This window comes from Orbicella franksi, chromosome 11, assembly GCF_964199315.1.
Source record: "Orbicella franksi chromosome 11, jaOrbFran1.1, whole genome shotgun sequence".
Lineage (NCBI taxonomy): Eukaryota > Metazoa > Cnidaria > Anthozoa > Scleractinia > Merulinidae > Orbicella > Orbicella franksi.
The window spans coordinates 26,164,323-26,180,666 of NC_138155.1; the positions used below are offsets into that span (position 1 = coordinate 26,164,323).

At 36.7% G+C, this 16,344-nt stretch overlaps 2 long non-coding RNA genes across 2 annotated transcripts in view; one reads left to right on the forward strand and one right to left on the reverse strand.

Moving 5' to 3' along the window:
• The first annotated feature begins 1,140 nt into the window (after window positions 1–1,140).
• On the forward strand, window positions 1,141–3,583 carry LOC145502981 (uncharacterized). Its single transcript, XR_014051407.1, has 3 exons — window positions 1,141–1,431; window positions 1,735–1,777; window positions 2,182–3,583. It is a non-coding gene; the product is annotated as an uncharacterized LOC145502981 (long non-coding RNA).
• An 8,286-nt stretch (window positions 3,584–11,869) lies between these two features.
• The window catches only part of LOC145460628 (uncharacterized), a 30,596-nt gene continuing 26,121 nt past the window's right edge, over window positions 11,870–16,344 (reverse strand). Inside the window, exon 3 of the long non-coding RNA XR_014039874.1 lies at window positions 11,870–11,964. This is a non-coding gene — a long non-coding RNA (uncharacterized LOC145460628). The remainder of the gene's footprint in view (window positions 11,965–16,344) is intronic.

The following is a 16,344-nucleotide window of genomic DNA, read 5'->3' on the forward strand; positions in this document are numbered from 1 at the left end:
TCGTTGACGTCATCAATCAAATCGTGTGGAAGGTGGCGCCTGGGTTCTAGGCTGTCCAGGCTTCAGAGTTGAGAATTTTCAATGAAGTAGGGCAGCTCGCCATATGTGCTGTTATTCCAGGTAAGTGATTTCACTCATTGCGTCGAGTCTACAAAATGATAGAAAAAAAGTTTTTAAAAAATGAAAAAAGGCTTGAATTTTCTGTTCAAATATATCAACCAACCCTGGGCCAGAAAAGTGCTGGTATTTTTCACGATGCCGAAGAGAAGTCGGACAGTTTTTATCCTGACGGAAAAATGGAAATTATGAAGGGACGCTAGAGAAATACTTTTTCAACTTTTTTAAAATCAATTATTCACGATTCTAAAGAAGGTGGCTTATCGGTCACTGTTATCCCAATTAATAATCAAAATCAACATAATCATCTTTAAGCCGGGATGATCATGTTCGGACCGGCATGGATCCGATCCGAACCGTTCCGAACCAAGCCGACTGGACTCGGTATGACCCGACTCGACCAGATCTGATCTGACTGTCCCGTGTGCCGGAAATGGGTCCAAAAAGCCTGAGACCACTTACCGCCAACTAGCTACCAATAAAAAGTCTTTATCAAACAGGTTTTCACACGCGTTATGCAGTGAAGTCCTGTGTCGTGACAAAAATCTTGTTTCATTTATTATTGCCTGTAACGCTTGAATCGCATTGTAAAGAAATGTACTGTAAGTGTCTTTTGGGGGGGGGGGGGGCTCTCTAGCCTCATCCCTCCCCTTTGTACCTTATCAAAATTCATATGAGATATGATGTTCTCTTTATTTTCAGATGTGTTGGCTGATTCAACAATCAAAGCAAGCTCTTCTTTCCCTCTAGAAGCCCCCTCTTTCTCGAACCTTACCCACCCCACCCACCAAAATATCTTTGAAAGCTAATAACCTCCCTTTCCGTGTGCCGTTTAAAGAGGATTAACTTTTGCCAAAATAAATCACAGTTAACTTTGCAATGTTTTGAAAATTTTTCAAAGTTCAAAACCAAATATCATTTTCAAGAGGGCAATTTAAATTTCCCGCGCTCACTTTCAATAAGAAACATAAGAAGACGAGCTAATCAGATAAGCGAATTCCACTCGGCGGGTGATTACAAACGTTACAAAATTTAAATTGCAAATTATGCATGTGATGAATTTTCTTCACGCGTTCAATTTGGTCGTAGGTTAACCGTCCATGTTGAAACTTAAAGTTGCAGAAATCCACCTTTGGCGTCGCCTATTGCTTCAAAAACAGAACCAAGCTTCAGTTTAAGATGGTATTTACGTTTGGAGCTGTGACGAAACCCAAAACCCTGACACAGGAACTTTATTTCAGGAAAACTCTGAGAGCACGTGCTTTGGAGAAACCAAGATGTCACGCAGCAAATGGCTTTTGAATCCTTCTCAAGGTAAAAACTGTGTTCGAACGTAATTTTGTAGGTTGTAAAGTTAATTTAATTTTCTTGTCCTAGTTAGTCGACGCTAAACAAGATATGTCACAGAAAAAGTCAACGATGGCCAATTGTCAGTTGTCAGTACCTGCAAATTATTCCTCGTTCACGGAGTCAAAGTATTTGGGTTACATTAAGAACTTCTGGCCATGTATCAGTTTCCTGAGGTTACAAGACGGGTTATAAACCTACATCCTAACAAAATACGGGAAATGGCTGTAAATAGGTTGCTTAAATAGTTTTTTTTTTATCCTTTTTCAGATGACGATGAAAAGGAGACATCAATTGCAATGGAACGTTACAGGTAACTTGACTCCTTAATTTTCACTTCAAAACTCAAAATTTAAACTCTCCCTACTGGTTATTACACATTTCTTTCTATGCTAGTTGTGGGAATTTGGGTCATTACATCGCGACAGTTTCCTTAGATGATGAACTTCTTTATTCCCACCACCTTTTTGCTTGACCTTTATTGATCTCATAAGGAGAAATCAGATCTTGATCAAGTTTACATAATCTACATAGAAATGAAGTGGAAGCTTTAGGAAAAACTGAACATTTAAGTTATGAAAATTTATAGTGTTTTTGAAGACGTTTTATATATATTTACTTTTATCGATATGAATATTTACGCTTTGTGCTAAACGCTGAAGCTCCGATGACATTTTCTAGAGCAAGTTCAGTAATCAAATCTTTTCTTTTTTTCAGGATTTGTGACAACGAGAAGAATGGAAGCAATGCTCTATGGTGTTGGGAGAAAACATAATGACGAGAAGACACTAAAGAGAATACTAGACGATGGAGCAAAGTAAGATAGATTGTTAGATTTAATTCCAGCCGAAAATATGTAAATATCTGTAAAAATTTATTCAAGAATATTAGGCTCGGCTAGATGACGATTTTTTCTCTTGAATTAAACAACAACAACGAAGAAATATTTGAAGAGAAGAGGATGGTCTAGAGCCATGCAAATTGAAATGTATATTTTTCGAACTACTGAAAACACATTTCATCGTTTCAGTTTCATTAAGTTTTATTGTTTCATCAAAAAGTTTAACTAGGCCATTTTGTGCGAGGCTCGAAAAATTCGTTGCTGAATTCTAATTGTCTTGTTTGTTGACAAACGAGCCTCGAGTATTGCTTTGCACTAGGATTTTTGGTTCCAAAATGTTCACGTGATTTTAATAGGCTTGCCTTGTTTCTGTAAAATGACTCCGTGGGTTTATATTTTTGAAACGTAGAACTTCGCTCGCGGGATATATTATCGAGTTTTTATCGAGTTTTTATCGAGTTTTTATCGAGTTTTTATCGAGTTTTTATCGAGTTTTTATCGAGTTTTTATCGAGTTTTTAACGAGAGGCAGATTTGTTATTGCTAGTTTTCCAATGAAAAATTTCAGAACGGAAATGAATTTGTCAAAATATCGCGGAACCACTAATTAGTTTCGAACTCTTGGAGTCATTTATAAGAAGGAAGGAAAACTTGTAATACTTTTGACTGCCCGACTGCCTTCTATTTTCGCGGAGGAAATATTAAGGTCTTGAAAATTAAGCACTAAAAATTGATCTTTAGAGAAACGAGAAATATTTCTTGCGTAGCTCGTCACAATTGTAAACATTTTGATGCCGTGCGGAGTTTCGAGCGACCTGTTTACTAAGTTTAGTTTTGAATTTTAAACCTCGCGAACGTTTAAGGCATTTGGGTAGTAGAATTTCTTGTCAGGCTAATCACGCATTGTATAGCTGCAATAAACAAGTTGGTAAAATTGATTGATTTATCTTAATTTTGTCGTAATTTTGAAGCGTTTTTTAGAAGACCTTGCATAATTGCGGGGCTTGTTTCTTCATAAAGAAACTGCAGCCGTAATTGTGCAAATTCTTTGGAATAACGTTTCAATTTCGCTACAAAATTTTGACAAATCAAGTTAATTTTTTCCAACTTGTTTATTGCAGCTATACAGTGCTTTGTTGTTTTTTTTTGACAATATCGTTGTAGTTTATTTAAACGTTGCTCAAAACATAGCGTTTTGTATAGCTGTTTTCAAGTGTTTCCCTTTTTTTTACTAGAATTGCAAAATTTTCAAAGATGTTATTAAATTTTCGTTGAATAAGTGTCGTGTAAAAGCTTTATTTTGGAATTAAGCGAATGCTTGTCTTTATTTGCTCATCAAGGTCACCTATGTTGAAATTTTTAATTTTCCCGCCAAAAAACTTAGAAAAAATACGGGCGCTTAAAATACGCATGCGCCAATTTTTTTTAAAAATTGTCTTATACTTCATATACTCCGTTTAAAAAAATTAATTTCCCCGCCGAAAAACTTAGAAAAAATACGGCGCCCAAAATACGCATGCGCCAATTATTTTTTTAATTTTCAAGGATGATATTTAAATATTTTTATTTAATTATTTTTTAAGTTATATTTTTATTCATTGTCAATAAGTGCAATACTCTAATCAAGGGTGAAGTTCTCTTGCAATCTTCATTAACTAAGTAAATATCTCAATAGAGAATAAACAACAAGTATTTCCTTTCAATTCTTTTATTGCCTTTAATTGTTCTAATAAAAAACATAATTAATTAAGTAAAATTCAATTAAATTAATTACAAAGGTGTCATCAAAAAATTTGCCCTATATATACTAAGACTTTTGGCGGGAAAATTTGAAAAAATTTGCACAGCGTTTCCCCTGACAACTTTTTTGACAAAAATTTTAAGGGGGTACCCCCTTGAATTTTTCCCGCCAAAAAAATTTAAATATATACCATTTTGAACACAAACTGACGAAAAAATTTTGTTTGTGTTCAAGATGGTATATTCCATGATGATATCTTGTTAAATAGTCAGCCGTAAAACGACGAGCAGCTAGAAATCTATTTACAAAAATGAGAAGAGCAACTTAAAATTTCTACAACTGCAACGTTTCTACACAACGTTGGGAGGGTGAAAACATTTCTAAATCGAAATATTTAAGAAAGTTTATATAGCCGGGTAACTTGAGCCCCAACTACAAACTCTCTTAACTATAACGATTGTAAAGTGTCGCCACCATCTCAATTTTGTGCAGAAACGTTGCAGTTGTAGACATTTTAAGTAGCTCGTCTCATTTCTGTAAATAGATTTCTAGTTGCCCGTCATTCACAGCTTAACTATCTAACGTGATATTATCATCCAGTATATTTCAAGAAGATAGCAAAGGCAAGCCATGAACCCGATAACTCCCACGAAATAATAATAAACCGCGTTTCAAAAATTTTAGAACTTCCGTCATTTCCAGCCGAGATGAAAAAGCAAAACCCGACAACTTAAAGGCCGATTAAAAAACTGTTCATGGCTTGCTTTGTTATCTACTAGAAATTACTTCCAACGAGGTGTTATAGATTAGTATCAAGCTTCAAATTGTACTGCTATATATCATATGGCTTCTGTTAAACACAGCAAAACTATCGGTCAGAAATGAGCAACATTTAGAAGAATCAGACAATTGGAATAACATCTTTGAAAAAGTTTGTCCATGTAGTAGCAAACGATAACGAAAATATTTTAGAAGAATCAGACAAATGGAGCTACGTTCTTTAGTAAGAAATGTAAAGTGAATCAGAAAAAATGAAAGCGATAAAATTTTCAAAGAATTGGACAATTGGAGCCAAGTTTTGAAAATCAGAGATGTAATGGTGAATTCTGTCTATCTGTCGGTTGCAGACAAAAACAATACCATTGTAGAACAATCAAACAATTGGGACTACAAATTTCTGTAAACAGATCTATTCGTGAAAGCTACATTTCTAAAACTCAATATTTCAGATAGTACAAATGAAAGCCAAAACAATTTGAAAAATCAGACAATTAGACCTACAGTTTTGGAAAGAGTTGCTTGATACCAGACATAATTCATTACAGCCTCGCTGGAAGTTAAACAAGAGGATATATTTGGTTTCTGGTTGACCCTTTTGCGCTCATTTCCCCTCCGATAAAAAACAAAAAACAAAATATCAACCGAACGTTTTCCGTGCAGAAATGAATCAAAGAATATCTCTTCTTCAAAAAAAATAAATAAATAAATAAATAAAATAAAGAATATCTGCCGATAAATGTTGTATTTTCAGGATACAAAGATCAATCCAGAAACCCAATATCCTCTTCTAAAATTATTTATGTTCAAGATGGCTCTGCATGTCAATCCACAACAAACGTCAAAAAATGTTTGCACTTTTTACTAAAGCGAATTAAATGAAAAAAAAAGAAAAGAAACACGACCGAAACAACGAAGAAAGCGTGAAATAATTTGTTGTGATCGTGTCAACAAATGTTTCAAATTTAAATACTTGAATTAAGTGTCGAACAAATTCAGATATGCAAACAAATCTTTTAAGTGTTTCAAAATTTCAGATAATAAAAGAACGATAGAAATAGTTTCATTGACCACTTTTAATTAACTTCAAGCTGCAGCATTTTCAGATCAGTTGGGTCATTAATGAATTTTGAGCAAGGAAATTGCCTTTTTAACATACAAAATTCACATCACATGAATTAACCACCGTGACCTTTCTAAACGGCAAATAAATGTTCAGGTCTATTTGACTGCTGTTCGAAGAATCAATCAAGAAACGTCTTTAATTTCGTCTCTAAGAAAATGCTAAGATTTGACAAGGAGAAATAATTCTCCGAGAACATAAAGTTTGATGGCTAAAATGAAGCAATTGTTCACGACCAGTCATTGTTTTTAGCAACCGCATTTCTCTTCAATAGATAATTCACATCATAAATTAAAACGAGACTTTCGGGTGAACTTAGTACTGAAATGCGATTTAGGAAAACACGACAAATCAAATGTTCAGCGTTGTACTGTTTGTCCAGTTTATATCAAAACAGAATTTGTTATGATTGACATGATCACGTAACCAATAGTTACTATCACGGTTTGGTTTCCACATGCAGCGCCACCTTAAAATACTCTACAAATGTTATCGCCTAGTAACAGGTTTTCAAACTTGGAGAGTTGAGCGATTTTACACAAATTTGTAATTTTCAAATAAAGAATCAAAACATACTCGACTTGACAAAGTGCACGTAGTAAAGCATGCAAATGCCGACCGATAAAATATAGTTCAATCAAGTTGATGATCGCTCGAGCAAAGAATGAAACTCCCCACCAATTGAAAACATGCACTAAATGATAACTGGAAAGCGGTTAAAACCTCTCCGTCAAAAATGGCAGAATTAATTAACAGTCTCTGCCGATTTCATTTTATTTTTTTGCCGCGCCCGAAAGTCCGACTCGAATGCAAATATTTCAGTCGAGAAAAAAAAAAAGAAACAATTTTCACGGAACTACGAGTTTTGAACTCGATAGTATCTTTTCTAGTTTCAAGACTGCCATTTCTTATCGGAGAGATTTCAATTCAACAAAATTTTCGAAATCTGTTCTCAACTTTGTCTTCATCCTCCCTGCTTGAATCTGTTTGATATCCTCACGGTCATGTTGACGACCCTGAAAATAGAATATATAAAAATTGTATAATGAACAAACCCAAGTATGGAAACAAACGACTAAATGAGGAGTAAAAGAATTCCCTGAAGTTTTAATCAAGTGCGCGCGTTAACAAGTACAAGACAAAGTTTGGCAAAGGAACGCCATTTTCATGTAGAAGGTCAAACTTTCATCGAAAAAACCGCTAAGAACCTAGCTTCTCGTATGGTTCCTGAACTAGCTTCTTACGCACGTATCACTCTGTTAAGTTCAACGCGAAATGTAAGCCGAGTCCGGCAAGCGCACGTGGTAGGACTTAAAGCCGATACTTTTAGTTGAAATTTTACTTACGAAAGGTAGAATGCAAAGAAATTGACACTAACCACTGGCAGATATGGGTGTCAACCGTCTTCTCTTCCCTAAAGATCGAGACCATTTCTTCTTCAAAGTACCAATTCGCTTCTAGCGAAGAAGGGAACGGTACACATCTTACTCCGACGGCAAACATCTCAAAATGAAAAACAAGCACCTCAGGTCAGCAATAGTCATCATAAATATGCAAAATCAGATTAGACCAATCAGCTAGCAGGCACGTCACAACTTTTTAACCACAACACCCTTTGCAGGCTTTCTCCTGCGACAAATTTGCATTTCCTTTGTTTACATGGATTCCACGTAAACCCGCTTGTAGGCTGAGAAACACAAAAGTTCGTTTTCAAATATTTCGACTTTTTTTAACAGTTTCTTTTGGGAAATATGTAAAGAAAAAAAAAATGAAAGACCTTGCGTAAGTTAAGTTAAAAAAAAGAGAAGATTATACGAAAAAAGTAAAAACGGAGTCCAACACAAATATGAAAAAAAGGAGTCCCCCTATGGGGGCTGACACCATGTCCTTCCGAACCGAAGCTCGGAAATGTAACCACTGGGCTACAGGGGGACTCCTTGAGTTGAGTAGCAAATTTAACGGTACCTATAAGCAAATGAAATGTAGTTTTTATTGCCAGCCTCATCTTGCTTTGGAAAATATGCAATGAAAAACTGGAAGACCTTGCTTTAGTTATAGAGTCTTTATGAAATCTTTCCCAAGCAAGAAAAAACATTTCCATCGACCCGTTATTTTATAGTTCTTCGCCTACTGGATGCAAATTAATAAAGACAGCTTGCAACAAGAAAGAAATAATAAGCTACATATATTTTACGGTCAGCCAGATTTGTTGCTCTTTCTTAAAATGTCCTTTCATCCCTGACTCGGTTGAGACAAAAAGAAAAGAAGATTGCACACACACAAACAAATTGTTTCAACACAAATATGAAAAAAGGAGTCCCCCTATGGGGGTTGACACCATGTCCTTCCGAACCGAAGCTCGGAAATGTAACCACTGGGCTACAGGGGGACTCCTTGAGTTGAGTAGCAAATTTAACGGTACCTATAAGCAAATGAAATGTAGTTTTTATTGCCAGCCTCATCTTGCTTTGGAAAATATGCAATGAAAAACTGGAAGACCTTGCTTTAGTTATAGAGTCTTTATGAAATCTTTCCCAAGCAAGAAAAAACATTTCCATCAAGACCCGTTATTTTATAGTTCTTCGCCTACTGGATACAAATTAATAAAGACAACTTGCAACAAGAAAGAAATAATAAGCTACATATATTTTACGGTCAGCCAGATTTGTTGCTCTTTCTTAAAATGTCCTTTCATCCCTGACTCGGTTGAGACAAAAAGAAAAGAAGATTGCACACACACAAACAAATTGTTTCAACACAAATATGAAAAAAGGAGTCCCCCTATGGGGGCTGACACCATGTCCTTCCGAACCGAAGCTCGGAAATGTAACCACTAGGCTACAGGGGGACTCCTTGAATCGAGTAGCAAATTTAATGGTACCTATAAGCAAATGAAATGTAGTTTTTATCGCCAGCCTCATCTTGCTTTGGAAAATATGCAATGAAAAACTGGAAGACCTTGCTTTAGTTATAGGGTCTTTATGAAATCTTTCCCAAGTAAGAAAAAACATTTCCATCAAGACCCGTTATTTTATAGTTCTTCGCCTACTGGATACAAATTAATAAAGACAGCTTACAACAAGAAAGAAATAATAAGTGCATATATTTTACGGTCAGCCAGATTTGTTGCTCTTTCTTAAATTGTCCTTTCATCCCTGACTCGGTTGAGACAAAAAAAAAAGAAGATTGCACACACACAAACAAATTGTTTCAACACAAATATGAAAAAAGGAGTCCCCCTATGGGGGCCGACACCATGTCCTTCCGAACCGAAGCTCGGAAATGTAACCACTAGGCTACAGGGGGACTCCTTGAGTTGAGTAGCAAATTTAACGGTACCTATAAGCAAATGAAATGTAGTTTTTATTGCCAGCCTCATCTTGCTTTGGAAAATATGCAATGAAAAACTGGAAGACCTTGCTTTAGTTATAGAGTCTTTATGAAATCTTTCCCAGGCAAAAAAAAAAAAAGAAACAAAACAAAACAAACATTTCCATCAAGATCCGTTATTTTATAGTTCTTCGCCTACTGGATACAAATTAATAAAGACAGCTTACAACAAGAAAGAAATAATAAGCTGCATATATTTTACGGTCAGCCAGATTTGTTGCTCTTTCTTAAATTGTCCTTTCATCCCTAACTCGGTTTAGACAAAAAAAAAGAGAGAAGATTGCACGAAAAAAAAAAAAAAAAAAAATGGAGTCCAACACAAATATGAAAAAAAGGAGTCCCCCTATGGGGGCTGACACCATGTCCTTCCGAACCGAAGCTCAGAAATGTAACCACTGGGCTACAGGGGGACTCCTTGAATTGAGTAGCAAACTTAACGGTACCTATAAGCAGATGAAATGTAGTTTTTATTGGCAGCCTCATCTTGCTTTGGAAAATATGCAATGAAAAAATGGAAGACCTTGCTTAAGTTATAGAGTCTTTTTGAAATCTTTCCCAAGAAAAAGAAAAAAAAGAAAAAAAAGTAACATTTCCATCAAGATCCGTTATTTTATAGTTCTTCGCCTACTGGATACAAATTAATAAAGACAGCATACAACAAAAAAGAAATAATAAGCTGCATATATTTTGCGGTCAGCCAGATTTGTTGTTCTTTCTTAAATTGTCGTTTCATCCCTAACTCGTTTGAAACAAAAAAAAAGAAGATTGCACACAAAAAAAATGGATTCCAACACAAATATGAAAAAAGGAGTCCCCCTATGGGGGCTGACACCATGTCCTTCCAAACCGAAGCTCGGAAATGTAACCGCTGGGCTACAGGGGGACTCCTTGAGTTGAGTAGCAAATTTAACGGTACCTATAAACAAATGAAATGTAGTTTTAATTGGCAGCCTCATCTTGCTTTGGAAAATATGCAATGAAAAAATGGAAGACCGTGCTTAAGTTATAGAGTCTTTTTGAAATCCTTCCCAAGCAAAAAAGAAAAAAAAGAAACATTTCCATCAAGATCCATTATTTTATACGACTTCGCCTTCTGGATACAAGCTAATAAAGACAGCTTACATTAAAAAAGAAATAATAAGCTGAATATATTTTACGGTCAGCCAGGTATCTTGTCCTTTCTTAAATGTCTTTTCATCCCTATCTTCTTTGTAGCAAAAAAAGGAAGATTGTACGAAAAAAAAAATGGAGTCCAACACAAATATATATATAAAAAAAAAAAAAAAAAAAAAAAAAAAAAAACCCGGAGTCTCCCCACGGGGAATGAACGCCATGCCCTTCCGACCCGAAGCTCGGAAACGTAACCACTGGTTACAAGGGGCCTCCTTGAATTGGGTAACAAATTTAACGGTATCTATAAGCAAATTCTTTTGTAGGTCTTCGCCTACTGGATAAAAGCTAATAAGGGAGCTTACAGCAAAAAATAAATAATAAGCTGAATACATTTTACAGTCAGCCAAGTTTCTTGTCCTTTCTTAATAGGTCTTTTCATCCCTAACTTGGTTGAAACAAAAAACAGAACATTGTACGAAAAAGACAAAACAAAATGGAGTCCAACAGAAATATTGAAAAAAGGGAGCCCCCCTGGATGGCTGAACGCCATGCCCTTCTGAACCGAAGCTCGGAAATGTAACCACTGGGCTACAGGGGGACTCCTTGAATTGGATAGGAAATTTAACGGTACCTATATGCACATCTGATGCACATCAAGAGATGCTCATCTTGCTTATGGAAAATGCCTTATGACAAAATGAAACACCTTGCCTAAGTTATAGATTTTTTGAACACCTTTTATAAATTTTTTCGAAATAAAAAAATAATAACCTCGCAGTTAAGATCCATACTTTTGCAGGTCTTTGCCTACTGGATACAAGTTAATAAAGAGAGCTTAAATGAAAAAAGACATGGCAAGATGAAAACTGGTTCTGTTGTCCTAAGTTACCCACGTCATTTTTAATTGAATAAGCAATTATGACCAGTTTTTAACTGACTTAGTAAAATCCGTCATTCAATCAATGCCAAATATAGTTTTGCTTCCTGTAGAGGTTGCTCCTAAAATCGAGCTTTATGGATTTGAGCGTTAACCAAAACGGACTCCAATGACTATTCTCCTCATTATGGTCACGATTGTGTTCGTTGTTATACTGCAAAATATTCTCCCATCACCTCTCCCCCCACCCTGTAAAAAAGCGTAGTTTTCATTTAAGAAATAGAAAACATGTACCGTGTTTCTATCGAGTTATAGAAACACGAGTGGAAGTTTGGGAGAACGAGAAATGCTGTGGGAACACGAGCCTTAGACGAGTGTTTCCTCAGCATTTCTTGTTCTCCCAAACTTTCATTAATTAATAAAACTTTCATTAATTAATAATTAATTATAAACGTTAACCCAAAAGACAAAAAGCAATTCAACTTAAGTTGGGAAGTCAAATGTACTTAGTAACAAAAACTACCAAGAACTTGAAAATGCCTTGCAATTGACTCATGTTTACTAAACAAATGTACGCTAGTAGCTAAAATAGCTATTTTTAAAGGAACTTTGAACACCTTGTGGACTGTCTTGGTCATCCTATTAAAAAACAAAAAAGACAAAACCAAGGTCAGAATATACTGAGTTGTAAGAGCACCAAGTTACTAATAATTGGATAAAAAAGTGGCGTGAATTTTTTAAGTCAATCGTGTGGCATAGTAAGGCAAATCCAGTTCTTTTGGGCACTCATCTGAAAACTGCTCTAATATCCCAAGTCATAAATAGCTCTCGAGCTCTTTTCTAGTGTGCTTTTAAGTTTTCAATATTCCTTTAAAATGACTCTGGCATCTACCATAAATCACCCCAAAAGACATTTGAGTTACAAGGTTTGATATAAAATTTTAGAAATTAGTACCCTGAATGTGTTGCATGAACAACGACTTGGGGAGCTAATTTGATTCCCTAAAGAATTTCTTTCCCTGATAGCATCCAGGTTAGTAATATACAGCTAAATCTGATTATCATTCAATGCATTTTTTCTTCCTTTTCAATGGCCAAAAGCCCACCATATGACCTGCAAATAACTGCCTACAAATAATGTGCTCATGCGTAGTACCATCTAAATGTGCTTTGCTGCTGGTAATATTCTGCTCATGCATAATTGACTCTAAGCTCTCACGTGAAAAATAGCAGATCGCTTCCCTGAGCTGTCAGAGAGTGATTTAAATAAGAAAACAAACTTGGCGATTGAGTGATAAAACAGAAATTATTGAGCTCAGTCATCACAAAATATCGTTATATGTCAGTGTCTCACAGATTAGTTATTTGCCGAAGCCTTTGACTTGGGCAAATAATTTATCACTCGCCACTGAAAAATCACGATATTTGGCTCAACCTCGTCCAGTAATTGTTAATTACATATGGCAACAAAGATTGCAAATCAAATGAAAGCCTCATGATAGGAAAGTCAGAACAGATGATGATGACTCCAGTAGCAATCACAGACTATACTAGAATAGTCTTCAACTTGTGTGTGTTACATAAACTTCTTCGATATCGTAAACAGCAAGATGTTGAGAACCTCCATGATGAAGTTTGGAATATATTTTTTTCTTTTTTTTAAGAAAAGGAACATAAGTCAAGAATAAAACATGACCTCCTTAGGGCCTTATTGAGTAAGAGATCGAACAGCAAGTTTTAGAAGCAAAACATCCCAAACCAGGGGAACCCCTTCAGTTCTTTTTTTGAAATTGTCCGCCGTTTTTTATTATTCAATTTCGCTGTTTACTTGCAATGCGCGCACTCGCCCCAGACTTCCTGGCGCGAGGTGGCTGTTAACAGTAAGCACCTCTTTCCAGCACTTATATGCTTTGAAGGATTAATACGCGCGCTGATAAGTTTAAAAATCGTGTTTCTATTAAACAATTAGATTATGAGCTCGAGATCTCTATTTAAACAATAGAGTGTTTCAGAATAGATAGTGAGTACCGTAGCCAATCAGAGAACGGCTTTCATAATAATAATAATAATAATAATAATAATAATAATGATATTTAATATTTCTAAGGCGCAAATTAACATGTGAATATGATCAAATGCGCCTAACAAACCATATGAGTAATATAAATTAAACGATATGCTACGAATAGTGTGATTAATTTAAAACTAATTATTTACAATAATTATGTACATTAGGCTAAGGTAGCGAGCTAAAAATTAAAATATTAAAAACAAGGGATCTAGTAAAAATGTATATAAAACATCAAGAGCTATTCAAACGCTTTTCTAAATAAAAATGTCTTTAGTTTGGACTTAAAATGATTAAAATTGTCCTCATCTGTCATTGCACACGGCAATTTGTTCCAAAGTGATGGTGCAGCAGCAGTAAATGCCCTGTCACCAAGTGTTTTCTTCGTTTTCGTGGATGGTGGTACTAATAAAACTTGAGAATTAGAGCGTAGACCATACCGGGAGGGATTTTTAACACGAATAAGATTACAAATATAGTCCGGTGCCTGGCCATGTATGGCCTTAAAAGTAATTATTAAAATCTTATAAACAATTCTGAATCTGACAGGTAACCAATGTAAAGAATATAATACAGGAGTAATGCGACTAAAACGCGGAGTCGAGCAAATTAGCCTAGCAGCTGCGTTTTGCACACATTGTAGCTTATTAATATGAGTGGTCGGTAAACCATGGAGAAGACTGTTGCAGTAATCAATGCGTCCCATTATGAAGGCATGCACTAGCACCTTGGTAGACTCAACCGTAAGAAACTTCCTAATACGTCTAATGTTATGCAGATGATAAAAAGCAGCATTACATGTCTTCGTAATGTGTGTCACTAGACTAAGGTTGGTATCAAACCAGGTTCCGAAGTTTCTTGCAACAGCAACAAGTGCAACACTCACATTACCCACCGATAACTTCTCGATGTCCACCTTGCTAAGCTGTTGTCGTGTACCAATTATTAAGAATTCGGTTTTGTCGTCATTTAGCTTTAACTTGTCAGTAATCATCCACGCTCTGATTGCCTTTATGCAGAGTTCCATTGCTTCGATTGCATCAGATTGACTTGATGTGGTGTCGGGCTTGAAGGACAAGTAGAGTTGCGTGTCATCTGCATACGCATGTGCAACAGGTAGATGATCCTTTATCACCTCAAATAGCTTGCTAGAATAGATCGTAAATAGCAGGGGTCCCAGACATGAGCCTTGAGGAACCCCATGTGGCAGCTTGGAACTCTCAGAGAGACAGCCGTCTAAAAAGACGCTTTGCGATCGGTCAGAAAGGTAAGATTTAAACAACTTCAGAGCCGTTCCTGTGATACCAAAACTCGACTGTAGACGATGAAGTAAGATTTTGTGGTCCACCGTGTCGAAAGCCGCACTGAGATCTAGAAGAACTAGAAGTGTCACGTGCTGGCGGTTCATATATATTAGTATATCATTCTGGACTTTTAGGAGCACAGTCTCGGTACTATGGCATTTACGATATGCAGACTGGAGTGGAGGATACAGGCCAAGATCCATCATGTGGTTGTACGTCTGGTCAAATACAGCGCGTTCTGTCCATTTTGATAGGAATTGAAGATTACTCACAGGTCGAAGGTTTTTAAACACCGAATCAAGGCCAGCCTTCTTTAGGAGGGGGTTGACAAGAGCTTCCTTCCATTCACCAGGAAAGTAGCCTGAGAACAACGATGAGTTAACTATGCGCCTGATGACGGGGAGGAGCACATCAAGACAACCGACGACCAGTGATGTTGGCATGGGGTTCGTTAGACAAGACTTCTTAGCTGACGTCTGGATTAACGCCCATACATCATTCTCAGTAAGAGGGTGGAAGGCGCTTAAAGATAAACATGTTGGAACGACTTCTACTTCAGGTGGAGTGGGTACTCCATCATCCACAACAGTGGCATCGATGTCTGAACGAATTCTGGTGATCTTACGAACGAAAAGCCGTTGATGTCATTGGCTAGGGCCGTTTTGTCATGATAGTCAGGAAAAGATAATTCATCCTTTCTGGAAAGGAGTTTCTTGGTAGCTCTAAATAGCCTTCCTTGATCGGCACTGTTCTCATCGATAAAGTTGGTATAAAACGCCCGTCTAGCTTGATTCATGAGATGAGTCACGTGATTTTTCTTAGACTTAAAGATAATCAGGTCTGACAGCGATTTAGTTTTTCTCCATCTTCGCTCAGCTTTACGACGTATTCGTTTAGCGGCATCTATGTCAGCGTTGTACCAAGGTACCCTCGGCCTAGCCCTCAAGGTCTTTGTTTTTAATGGCGCATGACAATTGGTCATTCTGGACAGAGTTTTGTTATAGTTACGTAAAAGCGCATCAACTCCCTCCGGGGTGACATTAGTTAACTCATCGGATTGTTCTTGGCATAATCCAGAGGCAGCTGAGTCAGCTTTGAGTGAATCCAGGTCCACTGATTTGAGCCTCCTGTAAGTGACCTTCTTAGTTGTCACAGTTGGTTTATCTTGAAGTAGCTTGCAAAGAAGTGATGCATGGTCTGATATGAAACGATCAGTTTGTGGTGAATCCTGGATGATTTGGTCAGACCATCGGGTGATAATAAGATCTAGTGTGTGTCCATGAACATGAGTTGGCTGGGAGACGTGTTGCCGTAGACCAACAGACTCCAAGAGATCCAACAGTTTAAGAGAGTCAGGATCATCAACAGCATCAATATGGATGTTAAAGTCACCGGTAATCAGTAGCTGTTCCTTAGACAAAAGAATGGATTCAAGATAAGTCGAAAACTCGGTGAAGAAAACATTGGTTGACACGTTATGTTCATCAGAGTATGGCGGACGGTAGATGATAACAACGCGGAGATTGTGCGAAGATGATGACGTAACAGTCCACTCAGAGAATTCGAATGATTCCTTTTCACCCGCGTCAACTTTCTAAACACCCAATGAATCTCGATATACTAGACCCGTTCCGCCGCCACGACGCC